The 16,678-nt window shown below is 49.6% G+C and overlaps 1 protein-coding gene across 1 annotated transcript in view; it reads right to left on the bottom strand.

Annotated features, from left to right (window-relative positions):
* LOC119383896 (peptide transporter family 1) overlaps nucleotides 1–16,678 on the bottom strand; it is a 658,636-nt gene that overhangs the window by 346,636 nt on the left and 295,322 nt on the right. The gene's annotated exons all lie outside the window — the stretch shown is intronic.

Here is a 16,678-nt window from a genome sequence, read left to right as displayed (position 1 = left end):
CTCCAAGCTGTCCAGCGCTAGAGTGCCTGGTGTGCCGACGTCAGCCTTATCGCAACCAACCGGTGACGAAACACTAACCAACACTCCCGGTTGGGACCTGTATGCAGGCTCTTTTTCTATTTACGACAGCTCTCTAAGACTTGAGCGTCGCAGATCTTTATCAAGGACAAAGCCGTTGGTTTAAACACACACACACACACACACACACACACACACACAACTTTATTACCCATTAAAGCGAAAAAAAATCTACATAACACTAAACACTGAACAAAAGGTTCACTGTACACGGTAAATACTTCTAACGACACCCAAAAATGCCAGTTCAAAGACCTGCACTATAGAGTCTAGTTCTGACGCAGCTGAGTGGCGGAGCGGGGAATAATACAAGTTCGGTCTCATCAACCAGCGGAGGCTTGACTGGCTGAGTTGGCGGGTATGGCTGGCGTTGACGAGGGAACGTTTGACGCTCGGCGACGCGTTGAGATGCCAGGGGCAACCTGGCTAGGGAGCTCGATGCACAGCTCGGGCCCGTAGCCCAACTGCTGCTGCTACGTTGCCTGCCGGCACTGGAGTCCGAAGGCCTTGGGGTGGAGTTCGCACACCATGGCTATGGTCTAGCATGGGAACTCGATGGCAGGGGGCCACGGCCGGTTGAAGTCTTGGTGGTTCGGGTCCGCAACCCGACGGTCCAACTTCAGCGCTCGGTCCAGTGACAACCTCCTTATCTCGTTACCCTCGAATTCCCTTCGGTTCTTCTGAGGCCAGGCTTTTTCTTCCCTCGGGCACACTTGTCCACTTCTCATTGGAGACTGCTGGACCCCGGTGTTGGCAAGAGGTTGGCCCCTGACATGATCCGTGTTGTTTTCTTATTGGGCCACTTGTACGTCGAATCCTTGCGCCTCGCGCCCTCGTGGAGGTATTCGTCGTCGTAGCCTCCCATTCGGCACTGTGCCCATCTCCGCGCGCGCACTCCTTGTCTCTCTTTGTGACGCACACTTTCCAAAGGCGTACAATTCAAACGCGTTCTCCACTCATCATATACGCCCTTTTTTCGAAAAGTTTTTCCGTTAGAAAAAATGCCGGGGAGTGCGCGGGGCATTTCAGCGATAGACGCTATACACCACACTAATTTTCTATTGACTTATTTCAGGTACAGTCCAGTCAGTGAGCATCAGTGACTGGACTGAACAACACAAAATTCTTCAGTTACTGTAACATACCTGAATAACGGTTATTATACTGTTAGTAAGCATTGTACAGTTTATAGTCATTGTAATTGACTCAAATAGCGCTAGCAAACACACTTTTGCCCACTAAACCCCATTTGTGCGCTCATAACAATTAGGTTCGTTCGGTCCTACAGACAGGTCATTACACGGTTACACGCACTATCCGGACCTAATGAACACACAAAATGTACAATGAATACTTGAAAACTAAGTCCGTTTAGTTCAACGAAAGCTTTAACTATACAACGACAAAAACCTTGCCAAAAGCTATGCTATATCACATTCAACCTCAAGTGAAAGTCCACAATAAATTCGGATATCTACAAACTATATGAATCGGTTGTCATAAGTCAAGAATCCAAAAACAGCGAGCGGTCATTGAACTCGACGCTAAAGTCATAGCGGCCCAAACCAGACGAGTGACATTATTCAGACGCTCTAGAAACAATCGTGGCAAGACGCTGTGAAGCTTGTTCGCTGGAATGCGCGTTTGTACCCCTGCATGAGACCGCACGGACGCTCAGTGGAGTTTCTAGCCTCAACGGAACGAAGATCGCAATCCAACTGGCGGTGTCACCTACACGCGCACCGCGTGGAAGCGTTCGAATGAACCCTTCCGGTGAGCCAACACTTGGTCTTGGCTTATATGCTGTCAATGCATCCGACATCTTGGAGAAAGTGCCTTCAGCACACCTGGATGTCACAGAAGACGCATGATCTTCCTCACTGCTCAAAACGTTACATTCTGGCAATTGACCACCACCTTCTAGCTCACCTTCTTAAGATTGAGCGCTGAATTCAACCCTACTGACCCTTCCACATTGGTCATCCGACTCGGCCAGATCGATAGATACTGGGGAAAGCACCTCCGACTCCAAACTGTCCGCTTGGACAAGTGCTTCTGTTCTCTCCCCATGCTCTCTCGGAGAGACCGCATCTGCAGAAACCTGATAAGGCGGACACTCTCTCTTTAAGAGCGAGTGATTCACATGGTCTTCGACCATGTACGTGGTGCCTGTTACCATCTCCAGTGGTACACAAGGATCGGCGGCCACCACCTCAAACTTTACTTCACGGCACTCACCGTGACCACCCAGATGACCTTTTAGTTCTCCTTCAGGAGAGCTGTTGAGAGGCAATCCTACCTCTTCCAGATATGTGCTTGTCCTCTCAGAGGTTCCAAAGCACCTGTCACTATGAATGGAACTGTCCCTGTTCCATGCTTGTGAAGCTGTCCACTGCTTCATCAAGCTCAGCAAGATTTCTGCTTTCTTGGCTGCCCATCTCTCTGCCAATCTCTGTCTGAGCTCCTGGCTCTAACGAAAGTCTATGGCGAGGTTCAAGGCTAACCTTACAGAAATTCAATTCGCTCCTGCAAAAACCGCTATCGGAGCGAACATCCACTGCTTGTTCACGTCCCTGTACTAAAGTTGCGTCTCTTTAGCCATCGCCACTTCGAGTCGCCGCTCAAGGGCTCGCCTCTGCACTTCGAGCTGTTCCTTTTTAGCCCTAAGCTCCGATTCGAGCTTTTCTGTCTTAGCCCTTACTTCTGCGGCCCGTTCCTCTCGCTCTCGCACCATCCGCTCGTCAGACCACGATTTAAACTCTACTCTCTCGAGACCCATACGTTCCGCCAATTCCGCTCCGCTCGCCATGGTCTCAGCAATGAAAACATCAAGTTGAAAAACAAACGGCTTTGTCCTGTCGCGGACGCCAATTTGTGATGCAGGATCTTTTTTTGTTTACGACAGCTCTCTAAGACTTGAGCGTCAGAGAGCTTTGTAGAGGACAAAGCCGTTGGTTTAAACACGCACTCACAAATACTTTTATTAAACCATTAGAAGGATAAAAATCTACATAACACTAAACACTGAACAAAATGTTCACTGCACACGGTAAATACTTCTAACGACACCCAAAAATGAAATTTCGAAGACCTATACTATAGACTCTAGTTCTGACTCAGCTGAGTGGAGAAGCGGGGAATATTACAAGTTCGGTGTCACCAACCAGCGGAGGCTTGACTGGCTGAGTAGGCGGGTGTGGCTGGCGTTTGCGAGGGAACGGTTGACGCTCGGCGACGCGCTGAGATGCCAGGGGCAACCTGTTTAGGCAGCTCGATGCACAGCTCGGGCCCGTAGCCCAACTGCTGCTGCTACGTTGCCTGCCGGCACCGGAGTGCGAAGGCATTGGGGTGGAGTTGGCGCACCACTGCTATGGTCTCGCACGGGAACTCGATGGCAGGAGGCCACGGCCGGTTGAAGTCTTGGTCGCTCGGGTCCGCGACCCGACGGCCCAACTTCAGCGCCCGGTCCGGTGACACCCTTCTCCTTGTCTCGTTCTCCTCAAATTCCCCTCGGCTCCTCTGAGGCCAGGCTTTTAGGAGCTTGCTCTTTATGCTCGCGCGTTGTCCGTTGTCGCCGGCGTGTACACTCTCCGGTGATTTCAAGAATGCTCACTAGATGGAGCGCCTTGTCCGTTGCCGCCGGCGTGTAGACTCTTCGGTGATTTAAAGAATGCTCACTAGATGGCGCGCCGCCGCTCAAGGCGGCGCACACCACGCTCGCGCATGCGCTAGTCAGATAGGTGACCGCTAGAGGGCCGCGCCTCTCGTTTGGCGCTCGCGCTCGCGTTTGGCGCGCTTCCTTTCTCTTAGCCGGGAGCTCACTAAGTGAACACTCTTCATTGCCGCTCCGCAGCATGAACACCCCAGCCAAGGCAGGGTGTTCATGGTGCTGCGCGGCGGGCTCACCGCCAAGATCCTGCGGTGAGAGCCCGAGAGGCCGAAGCGAAGAGGGCTAATGCATATATAACAACGTTGTCACGTCTATATATGATGCTAGAGGAATGTGTACGGAGGATTAGCGGGTTACCCGATCATCTCCGAGCAAGCTCCTCTAACATGATTCACTTCGTGGATATGGCGGGGATTTCTTTCTGCCCTCGGGCACACTTGTCCACTCCTCAATGGAGACTGCTGGACCTCAGTGTTCGCAAGTGATTGGCCCCTGACATGATCCGTGTTGCTTTCTTATTGGGTCACTTGCACGTCCAATCCTTGTGCCTCGCGCCCTCGTGAACGTATTCGTCGTCGTCGTCTTCCCTTCGGCACTGTGCCCATCTCCGAGCGCACACTGCTTGTCTCTCTGTGTGACGCGCACTTTACAAAGGCGCACAATTGAAACGCGCAGTCCACTCATCGCAGGACCCACAGTCAGGAGCAACATCATTCCCGACGATCACCGCAGTCATTGGCCAAGTGTGCGGACGCTCGCCACCATCCAAGCACCGTTTCCCTAAGCAAGCTGAGGTGCTTATACCAGCTGGGTTCGTTGATACCAAAGACTTGCCAGTTCAGGCCATGTCTCCAGCTAATGACACAGCTTCTGACCGTTACGGCTCAAATGTTTGCGACTACAGCCACCTCGAGCACCTTGGGGAACATGGCGGCAATACTACCACAAGAGCAATAGCTGCATCACAAATCAGCTCAGAAACTCGCCCGCCCTTCGTCACACATAGGTAGGAGAGCACAATGACACAGCTGGACACACCGCGAACAGCGCAGCCAACTCCACACGGTGTGGCATTCGAGCTGCGAATACGCAGCGTCTTGCCCGGTTCATAGAAATGCGGCGCGACAAGCGTCAACTGGCTCTGTGGCAAATCCGGAAACAATCGTGTCCGCCCACCAGAGACGTCGCCGACAAGTTTTCAGAAGACGTCGCACTATGGACGAGACCGACCACAGCGCAGAGCCAATTCCGCCCGCCCGAGAACACAGAGGCAAATCCCCGAACAAGGTCAAAGCGCGGCCGGGACCGACCACCGCGATGGAGCCAGTGTCGGTCACCGCAGACACTGTCGGCAGCTGCGGCCGCTCGCAGTCATGGCCGAGTGTAATGAAGAAGAACGGCACCGTTGCTTGGGCGCTTGCACGCGGCGAATCGGCTAGCGCGAAGTAGAGAAGGAACATGAGGCAGAATAAGAACAGCCGGCCCACGAACGGGCGTTTTTTCGTGTTTCTCTGCATTATAATATACATATATTGTGAGAATCGAGCGCGCCCTCCCCGTTGGCGCCTCGTTCCCCAGCGAGCTTGTACTGGCCCCGCGTGGCTCGAGCGCCGGTAACTGCCGTTAATCGGCGACATGGCTACCTTGGCTACGCCGTCAGGCCTTCTTCCTGGTGCTAGCCATGCGTCGGTCTTCCTTGCACGACGCCACGTGTCCGGACGTGTCCGGAGAATGCTCGCGGCACAGCGCGCTAGTCTACGTCACTGCGCTTCGCGGGTCCTCATTGGCCGCCAGTGACAACCCCCTCTCCCTGGAGCTCGCTTCTCTCTGGCGCTGGCTTGCCCGCGTCAGATGCTCTGAGGTCTGCACGAGAGGTTGGCGCGCTGATCTGGCAGGCAGCTTCCCGTCCATGTGCCCGACTGCTGTTCTTTGTGTGATAGTCGTAGCGCCGCTGGCAAGCGTACTCGATCGGTCTTGCGGAGTTACACACACACACACACACACACACACACACACACATATATATATATATATATATATATATATATATATATATATATATATATATATATATATATATGTATATATAGTGATGAGTAATGGGTCACTCAATGGGCCCAGCTCATCGACCACACACAGCATGAGCCAATCCACGCGACGAAACCCTTTATATGGACGAGGAAAACAATGACGCACGAAAGGTCACCTCAAGGACGCACAGTTGGGTGGATATAAGCAACGCGCAAAGTGCGTTAACGTTGGACGCAAGCTTAAAAGTCAGCGCACTTAACTACCGCGCCACCAAGTCTCGAAGAACACACTCACGCGCACCGTCGTTGCGAGACCGTGACAGCAGGCACGCTGAAGGACGGCCTCCTGCTTCCTCCAGCTATTTATGTACACCATTTACTGCTGGTAGCACGCACATCTGTGAGCTACTTCAGCGTGGCAGAGGCGTGTTTATTATCACATGACGCGAAGAGCCAAAAGGGCGCGCTATAAAACGCATCGCCTTTCGCCGGAGTGGGGCTGCGCGCACCGTACTTTGACTTACAGGGCGTGTCGGCTGCGCTCGCGCGCTTATCTCTTTCACCGCAGTGTTAGCGGTGAAGCTGTAAACCGCACGCAGGCCATTTCACTTGCTACAGCGGCAGTGTTTGCTAAAGGATTGAGCTGTTATCCTTTCTTCGTATGGCATTCCAATGTGAGGCTATCGCAATCATTGTTTCGCCCTTGCGGCAAAACTTTGCCATTTATTTCTGCTTCACAAATAACAAATATACGCCCAAGGGCTCGCAGGTGGTTCGATTATGTCCTTGGCGAAGACCGAGAATTTTGTGGAAACGTGCAAGGACGAGAAGGAAAGTCAATATTGTATCCAACGCAACTGAAAGGATGAAAGGCCTGGTGCACCAACCACGCATGCGTCTGGGTAATGAAGGAGCAACACATTTGGAAGGTGACAAACACAAATTTATTCACAGATATGAACACACGCCAGCAGTTCCGGAATAATTATGCCATAAAGGATTACCTAAACATCTGTACATACAATAGCCAACATCTAAAAGAATACCATAGCAACCGTATTCCTCAAGAAGAGCAGGAATATCCGGATTGAGAATGGGGTCAGGCGAAGAGTTACAATCCCCTCAATATTGTTCACGGCACATTCACTATAAATATTTAAAGACTAGAACGGCAAAATTTAGTAATAAAGATTGACGGAGAATATTTTAGCTACTTGCGTTTTGCGGACGATATCGCGCTTTTCAGCAATGATGGTGATGAATCACCAAAACAAATTCTGAAGATGTAAAGGAAAGGAGCGTTAAAGGAGGATTAAAGACGGACCCGAAGAAAACAAAGATAATGTTGGGCAACCCGGCAAAAAAGCAAAAAATAAGATTGGCAACCAGACTAGAAGAGCACGCGTACGTGGAGCTCATTACTAGCAGAGAAGAACCCTTACGTTTATCAAATTCACCAAAGAATAAGGTTGGCTTGGTTCGCAAATGTTCGGCAATACGACTGGCAATTAAATTAGCGTTGTCCGTTTAGCGGACATTACAATTTTTTTCAGTGATAACTTACGGGCCAAAGCATGAATAAACTGCTGCACGCGCCACAAAAAACATTGCGAGCGGTACCACAAGATCCCATCAACTCTACATCTAAACAAGGTAGACACGCACCCCTGATCTCAAGGTAAAATTGTAACGGAAAGGAATCATGAAGGAAAACCACTCACGTGTGCCCGTTGGATCGCTAAAAACACGAGCGAACAAAAAATGGAAGCGCACCGTAACAACAGAATACACAAAAAACGATACTCAGTAGCAAATGCGCGATAAAAAGAGAACGAAAATCTGATGAGACGTAACAGCAGTCAACACGTGGCCTTATATGAGGCGAGCGGTTCCAATATGGAAGCACGGGGCCACTGGTTGCTCCCTGCGGTCATCTATGCCGTAAACAGTGCCGGCGGCATCCTGCCACGTATCCGTCTCGCGCACGATTTTCACCTTCCGCCACTCTGCACACACCGCTACTTCTTGAAGAATTCGTGTCGCCGGAGCGAAAAACCTGCTCCAGTAACAACGATTATCCCTCCGTTGGGACGGCTACCTTACGCTGCCTGGTCAAGCGAGTTTTGTGACAATGACGCTGAACGAGGGGAAAGGGGGGGGGGGGAAGGAGGTAGTGGTTGAAGAGACGACAACAAATGCAAATTCTCCCTCCTTGAAAGCATGGCTCAGCCTCCAACAACGGAGTGCGTTCACCCCAGCATGTCGTTTATGGGCATGCCGTTTGAGAAATGAGTTCGTCGAATTTTCAATCCATCGTTTGTTGCAACGTGTCGCTACATGAAAACGTTGCGCACACCACGTTGGAGCCGCAGTTTAACACGAGAGTGTTTTATGCCGGGGTCCACCATGTACTTCCGTTACTGGATATGACGTTCAAAAATGGACGCCAACCGGTGAGAAAGAAAAAAAACCGAAGAAAAAGACCCGCCACTGGGAATCGAACCCACGACGTTGCGGGTACGAACACGAATAGACATTGTACAAGCTCTCATATATCACTACACGATAAGCACTACCTCTGTGTAGACACGCTTCACTTTCGTGTTATACCGAATCCTGTGACGGAGTGATCAGCTATGTTTTTTATCGTATTTCACGCGCAATATAAATTATTTGATGGATGCAGCGATGGCGTAGTGGTAGAGCATCAGCCTCGCATGCAAAAGGTCCGTGGTTCGAATCCCGGTGCCGGACAATTCCCAACCGGATTAAAAAAAATCCGCGTGATGATGGAATTGTGTAAAAAGACCTAGGGTGCAGCCTCACTGGCGACCACAGCCAGCAATGCACCCCCTCACCAGAGCAGGATTGGCCACCCTGGTGTAGTACTTGGCCACTACCTCCCACATGAATACACCAATTAACCCTCGGCCCTCAGTCCCCAGCGGCTGCGAAGCAACAGACCAAGGCGGCGGTCAGACCGGACAGCGTGCCATGGGAATCTGAACTTGGCTACGTATAACGCTAGAACTTTATCTAGTGAGGCGAGTCTAGCTGTACTATTCGAGGAATAAGAGGGTGTTAAATGGGATGTAATAGGGCTCAGTGAGGTTAGGATCGAGGCCACAGGAGGCTTATACAGTGCTGAAGAACGGACACGTCCTATGCTATCGTGGCTTAGCTGACAGAAGAAAACTAGGAGTGGGGTTTCTTATTCATAAAAATATAGCTGCAATATAGAAGAACACTATAGCATTAATGAGAGGGTGATATGTATCGTGATTAAGTTTAATAAGAGGTACAGGATGAAGGTGGTACAGGCCTACGTGCCTACATCCAGCCATGATGATCAACTGGTTGAACGCTTCTACGAAGCCGTAGAATCAGCAATGACTAAGGTAAAGACACAGTATACTGTACTGATGGGCGACTTTTTTAAAAAGTAGGCAAGAAGCAGGCTGGAGATCATGCAGTTGGGGAATATGGCGTCGGCTCTAGAAACGCCAGAGGGGAGTTACTAGTAGAGTTCGCAGAACGTAATAATTTACGGATCCTGAATACCTTCTACAGAAAACGGGCTACTCGTAAGTGGTGTGGAGGAGTCCTAATGGCGAAACTAAAATTGAAATAGACTTCGTAATGTGTGTCCACGCGGGCATTGTGCAGGATGTGGAAGTAGTTAACAAGATCCGATGCAGTGACCACAGAATGGTAAGATCTAGAGTTCAACTAGACTTGAGGAAGGAAAGGCAGAACCTGATACGCAAGAAGCCGATTAATGAACTAGCTCTGAGAGGGAAAGTACAAGAATTCAGTTTCGCTTCAGAATAGGTACGCGGCTTTGACCGAGGAAACCGACCTTAGCGTTCACGCAATCAATGATAATCTGACTAGTATCATTAAGGAGTGTACAGTGGAAGTCGGGGGTACAGTCGTTACACAGGAGACTGGTAAGCTATCCCAAGAGACGAAAAACCTCATTAAGAAACGTCAAGCCATGAAAGCCTCAAATGCAACAGACAAAATAAAGCTGGTGGAGCTTTCGAAATTATTCAATAGGCGTAAAGTAGCCGACATAAGAAAGTATAATATGGAGAGAATTGAACATGCTCTAAAGAATGGAAGAAGCCTGAAAGCTATGAAGACAAAACTGTGCATAGGCGAAAATCAGATGTATGCATTAAGCAACAAGGAAGGCAAGGTCACAACCAACATGGATAGAATAGTTGAGGTAGCGGAAGAGTTCTACAGAGATCTGTACACCAGCCGGGACAGTCAGGATGATAACGTAAGAAGTAGTAATAGCCCAGAGGAATCTGACATCCCACCAGTATTGACAGGAGAAGTAAAGAAAGCCCTAAAGGAATGCAAAGAGGCAAAGCCGCTGGTGAGGATCAGGTAACATCAGACCTGTTGAAAGATGGTGGAGAGATTATGTTAGAAAAACTGGCCACCCTGTATACGAAGTCTCTCGACGGGGAAGATACCAGAATTTTGGAACAAATGCCAACATCATTTTGATCGATAAAAAAGGGGACGTAAAGGACCTGAAAAATTACAGGCCCATCAGCTTACTGTCCGTTGTCTACAAGCTATTTACAAAAGTAATTGCTAACACAATTAATACGACATTAGAGTTCAATCAACGAAAGGACCAGCCAGGATTTCGTACAGGCTTCTGAACAATAGAACATATTCATACTATCAATCAGGTGATAGAAAAATGCGCGGAATACAACCAACCCCTATACATAGCCTTCATAGATTACGAGAAGGCATTTGATTCGGTGGAGACATCAGTAGTCATGCAGGCACTGCAGAATCAGGGCATCGACGAAGCCTATATAAACATAATAGAAGAAATCTACAGCGGATCCACAGCCACCATAGTCCTCCATAAAGAAAGCGACAGAATCCCAATAAAGAAGGGCGTACGACAGAGAGACACGATCTCTCCAATGCTATTCACCGCGTGTTTACAGGAGGTTTTCAGGGCCCTAGATTGGGAAGAATAAGGGATAAGAGTTAATGGAGAGTACCTCAGTAACCTGCGATTCGCTGATGACATTAAATTGATGAGTAACGCGGGAGACGAGTTGCAGCTCATGATTACTGAACTGGATACGGAAAGTAGAAGAGTAGGTCTGAAAATTAATATGCAGAAAACTAAAGTAATGTGGAACAATCTTGGCAGAGAACAGCGCTTTGCGATAGGGGGCGACACACTGGAAGTTGTAAAGGAGTACGGCTACTTAGGACAGGTAGTAACCGCGGAGCCGAACCATGAGAGTGAAATAACTAGAAGAATAAGGATGGGATGGGGCTCATTCGCCAAGCATTATCAAATCATGAATGGTAGTCTACCACTATCCCTCAAGAGGAAGGTATATAACAGCTGCATCTTACCGGTACTTACCTACAGAGCAGAAACCTGGAGACTTACAAAGAGGGTTCAACTTAAATTGAGGACGACGCAGCGAGCGATGGAAAGTAAAATGATAGGTGTAACCTTAAGAGAGAGGAAGAGAGCAGAGTGGGTCAGGGAACAAACGGGGGTTAAGGATATCATAGTTGAAATTAAGAAGAAGAAATGGATATGGGCCGGGCACGTAGCACGTCGGCAGGATAACCGGTGGTCATTAAGGGTAACTGACTGGATTCCAAGAGATGGCAAACGCGTGAGGGGGACACAGAAAATTAGGTGGGTAGATGAGATCAAGAAGTTTGTAGGTATAACGTGGCAGCAGAAAGCACAGGGCCGGGTTGATTGGCGGAACATGGGAGAGGCCTTTGCCCTGCAGTGGGCGTAGACAGGCTGATGATGATGATGATGTCTCGTATTTGTGCTGTTCTTGCGGTAGATTCATGCCAACTAGCCCACCTAACCACACTTCTGGAAAACTATACGTTTATTGCTGCAAAAAAAAAAAGGAAAAAACAACAACGAGGTGATATTCACAACATACTTCGCCCACGCACGTGTGCTCAGTTCGCTCGTATCGCACGTGCAATGTACCTTCGTCTGCCTTCTTTTGTCTGTCGCCGCACACCCCTCGCTATTTCGTGGTTGCCCAAGAGGGGTCTCAAACGCAGCAGCGACACACACGCACACAACCAAAGAGGACGTCCCGAGAATTCGGCCTTTTTTTCGTGAAGACATTCACCCCATCCGTAGAGGGTATTGCCGCGAACTATGCCTTCTCGTTTGTTACTTTTGTGTTTCGTGGCCAGCGTTTGGCCGCGCCCGATTGTGTTATCTGTGCTTGAAGCGAAGTGCATGTTTCCCTCTTTCTCTGGCTATCTGATTTGATAGGAGAGTGTTTCACCCTGTCGCCACTAGACCGTTGTTATCGGTTTAATCCGATGGTTGCGGAAAGGATAACGCCGCGGCAATTCGTTCTTCCGCCGACACTCGCTTTTTGTACGTAGCTCTCTTGGCTGTTACTTGGCCACTTGCCTTTTTCATTGAACTTAATGGGAAGCACAAGTTCGCTCTAATAAACCTCGTTTTACCTAAGAATCGTGCGTCGTTTCTGGCTACGTGACATTATTGGTGGATTTGCTGGGTATATGAACCCTATACTTCCGGCAAGTCGCCAGGCAAGTCAAACTCGCACCAGCCGCCGACAGCGAGGCCTTCAGGCGGAGTTTGGACTGCTTCCGGAGAAACTAAAGAACGAAAACGTCGTGGCGACCACCGTGAACAACGCTGCCACTATGAGCAACGCTAGCAACCCTCCTGTAGTCCTTCAGCAACCCAAGGAGCCGCCACCCTTTCACGGGTCCCCCTCAGAGGATCCCGAATACTCGTTGGGGCAAGTTGAACGTGTCAGGCTGTTTAACCGCTGGGACGACGAGAAGACAGTAGGGCACGTGTTCTTCTACCTTACTGATTCAGCTCGGACGTGGTTCGAAAATCATGAGAGCGCCCTTGAATCTTGGCAGGGATTTAGGAGGCACTTTTTAACGACCTTCACCACGGTTGTGCGGAAGGAACGGGCCGATGTTTGTTACAGACGCGCACGCAACACCCTAAAGAAGGTGTTGTTGTGTTTGTCGAAGAAATGAAGAGGCTCTTCAGGCGAGCTGACCCTGAAATGGCCGAAGAAAAAAAGTTACGGCTCTTAATGCGCAGCGTGAAGGAAGAACTGTTTTCTGGGCTTGAACGTAATCCGCCCAAAACCGTCGCCGAGTTCGTGGCCGAGGCTAGCACAATTGAGAAGGCCCTCGAAATGCGTGCTAAGCAATATAACCGCCAGTTTGTTGACACGGCGAATGCGAATTGTGTTGACGGGGCGCGTATTACAACGGATACATTACGCGAGACCATCCGCGCAGTAGTAAGGGAGGAGCTGCGGAAACTTCTCCCAGCGGCGCCGCAAACCGAAGTCTCTTCCCTAAGGGATGTGATCCGTGAAGAGGTCCAATAAGCACTGGGGACTTTTACGCTGTCGGAACCACCCCGTCAGCCTCAGGCAATGGCCTACGCCGCTGCCATTGGCCCTCATCGCCCGTCCGTGACTCGTCGCCAAGAGCCACCGTACCTCCGCTCTTCGTCGCCCGGCCGACAACCTATGTTGCAACACCCGACGCCAAGAAAGACCGACGTGTGGCGAACCCCCGACCATCGTCCGCTGTGTTACCACTGCGGAGAAGCCGGCCACATCTACCGCCGCTGCCCCTGCAGACAACTAGGCCTACGAGGTTTCTCTGTCGACGCTGCACGCCCCTTGCCCGGCCAACGGCCGAGCGAAATCTACGAGTACCTGTCTTACACTAGCCGTGGACCAGCTAGCGTCAGCCGTTCGCCGTCGCCCCACCCATACGGAGCAGCAAGTCACCGCAGCAACACTGACTTCTCACGCGGAAGGTCCCCCAGCCCAGGAAAAGGAAACTAAACGCAGCAGCTTCGGGAGGTGAAGTTGCACCACGGCGAAAAAATGAAAATCCTCCAGCGACGCACCGGCGCACCAATGACGAAGACTCACGACGCGCCCACAGCCCGACGCTCCGTTCCAACCCCGACATAATCACGCAACACGACGACAGCGACACGGCGGCACACCTACCCGACGTAGCCAGGCCCACGGTTAAAACGACGACAACGACGACACCTAGCCACCGACCATCAGCACGAACAAGCCGCGATACGACACCAGGACGAACCCGAACTCGAGAGCGACTACTTCTGACATACAGCTATCCATCGACGGCCTTGACGTAGTCGCACTAATCGACACGGGGGCCGACTATTCAGTGATGAGCGGACCATTTGCGTAGAAACTGAAAAAAGTTACTACAAGCTGGGACGGTCCGCACATACGCACAGCAGGAGGTCACCTCTTCCCGCCTAGTGGAACCTGTACGTCACGTGTCACCATAAACGGCACCGCTTACCCTGCTGCGTTCGTCATATTGCCTAGCTGCTCCCGCGATGTAATCCTAGGCATGGACTTTCTGACCGACCATGGTGCTATTAAATGCGAAGCATTTCTTAGCGAACTTCTGCGAGTTTGAGCGTATCTATCTATCTATCTATCTATCTATCTATCTATCTATCTATCTATCTATCTATCTATCTATCTATCTATCTATCTAGCCGCCTACGACTTTGTGCTCTCCTGGCCGTTTCGTTAATCGGATGTATACCAAAATTGGTAAAGAATAACATGATCGTATTAGGAACATAAATGACAGGTCATAACATGAAAATCATGATATGCATGTCATGAACAGCATGATTTACATTCCACGGCCTTGGGGCTCTTGCGGCCATTCTGTTAACTTCATATATACCAAAGCTGGTATGACGTGACAAGAGCTCATGGCGAACATAATGACGAGTCCTAACGTGCAAATCATGACATACATGTCATGAGCGGCATGATTTACATGACATGGTCTCGGGGCGCTCGCGGCCGTTTAAATGAATGGATATATACGAAAACTGGTACGACGAGACATTTCGACATGACGAACATAACTGACACGTGGTAACATGGAAATCATGACACGCGTGTCATGCACGTCATGATTTACATGCCACGCTCATGACGCACTCGCGGCCGTTTCGCTAGGTTGATATACACCAAAATTCGTATTGCGCGACGCGACTGTATGACGAACGTAAATTAGAGGCGGTAACATGAAAATCATGACATGCGTGTCATGCACGACATAATTTACATGCCACGCTCATGACGCACTCGCGGCCGTTTCGCTAGGTTGATATACACCAAAATTGGTATTGCGTGGTGTGACTGTATAAAGAACATGAATAACAGGTGGTAACATGAAAACCATGACATGCATGTCGTGTATGTCATGATTTACACGCCACGCTCATGGTGCATTCGCGGCCGTTTCGCGGGCTCGATATACACCAAAATTGGTATTGCGCGACGCGACTGTATGACGAACGTAAATTAGAGGTGGTAACATGGAAATCATGACACGCCTGTCATGTAGGACATGATTTACATGGCACGCTCATGGTGCGCTCGCGGCCGTTTTGCTAGATTTATATGATCCAAAATTGGTATTGCGCGATGTGACTGTATCAAGAACATGAATAACAGGTGGTAACATGAAAACCATGACATGCATGTCATGATTTACATGTCACGCTCATGGTGCATTCGCGGACGTTTCACTAGATGATATACGCCCAAATTGGTATTGCGCGACGCGCCTGTATGACGAACGTAAATGAGAGGTGGTAACATGAAAATCGTGACAGGCAAGTTATGTGCGACATGATTTACATGCCACGCTCATGATGCGCTCGCGGCCGTTTCGCTCGCTTGATATACAGCAAAATTGGTATTGCGCAACGTGACTGCATGACAAACATATATGACAGGTGGTAACTTGAAAATTATGATATGCATATCATTTACGGCATAATTTACATGCCACGCTCACTGTCCGATCGCGGCCGTTTCGTAGCTTGATATACACTAAAATTGGCATTGCGTGACACGAATGTATGCCGAACGTAAATGACAGGTAGTAACATGAAAACCATGACGTGCATGTCTTGTATGGCATGATTTACATGCCACGCTCATGGTGGACTCACGGCCATTTCGCTCGTTTGATATAAACGAAAATTGGTATTGTGCGATGTGACTGTATGACGAACATAAATGACAGGTCCTAACATGTGAATTATGTTATACATGTCATGTACGGTATGATTTACATGACACTGTTATGGTGCGCTTCCGGTCGTTTAGATAACTGGATATATACCAAAACTGGTATTGCATGACAGGAGTGCGCGATGAACATAAATCACCGGTCATGCAGTGTATATACCAGAATATACGTTTCATTTGCATGGTATATACCACATTGTGCATGCACGATTGCATCTGAAACATGCGATATATGGTGAACTAGATGCCATGGCATGAATGATTTCATTCGGCTCAAAAATAAACAAAGCGATGTATGCAGCTCTTTGCTGGCTGCTTCGCATTACATCGATTCCCACAGTGCGTGAAATCTGCCGGATTTTTTTATTGATTTGCGAATCACAAGTCAATCAGTTTCTCGGCTGATCGCACCGCGACAACGAAGCGAAGCGCCAAACGACAAACTGCTCTGAGGATTGCCGATGACCACATCACGCTGCCTCCCCGTCTAAGCCTGATGATCGCCGTCTACTCCTAGGATGCCACTCTGGACACCGACGCTATCGTGGAGAACGACCACAGCTAACTTTTGGACCGCGGTGTCTCTGTCGCAAGAAGTATTCTGCGGTTGAAGTACGGGAAGTCTCATGTCGTAATTATGAATTTCACCGAGGAACATCAGCATCTCAACAAGGGCGCTTCCATCGCGTTCCTCGAAGAAATTCAGGAAGTGACGTGATCGCTGTCGCCGACGTTGAAAA

This window comes from Rhipicephalus sanguineus, chromosome 1 (assembly GCF_013339695.2).
Source record: "Rhipicephalus sanguineus isolate Rsan-2018 chromosome 1, BIME_Rsan_1.4, whole genome shotgun sequence".
Taxonomy (NCBI): domain Eukaryota; kingdom Metazoa; phylum Arthropoda; class Arachnida; order Ixodida; family Ixodidae; genus Rhipicephalus; species Rhipicephalus sanguineus.
Note: the sequence above shows the minus strand (reverse complement) of the source record. Positions and strands in the feature narration are given on the sequence as shown.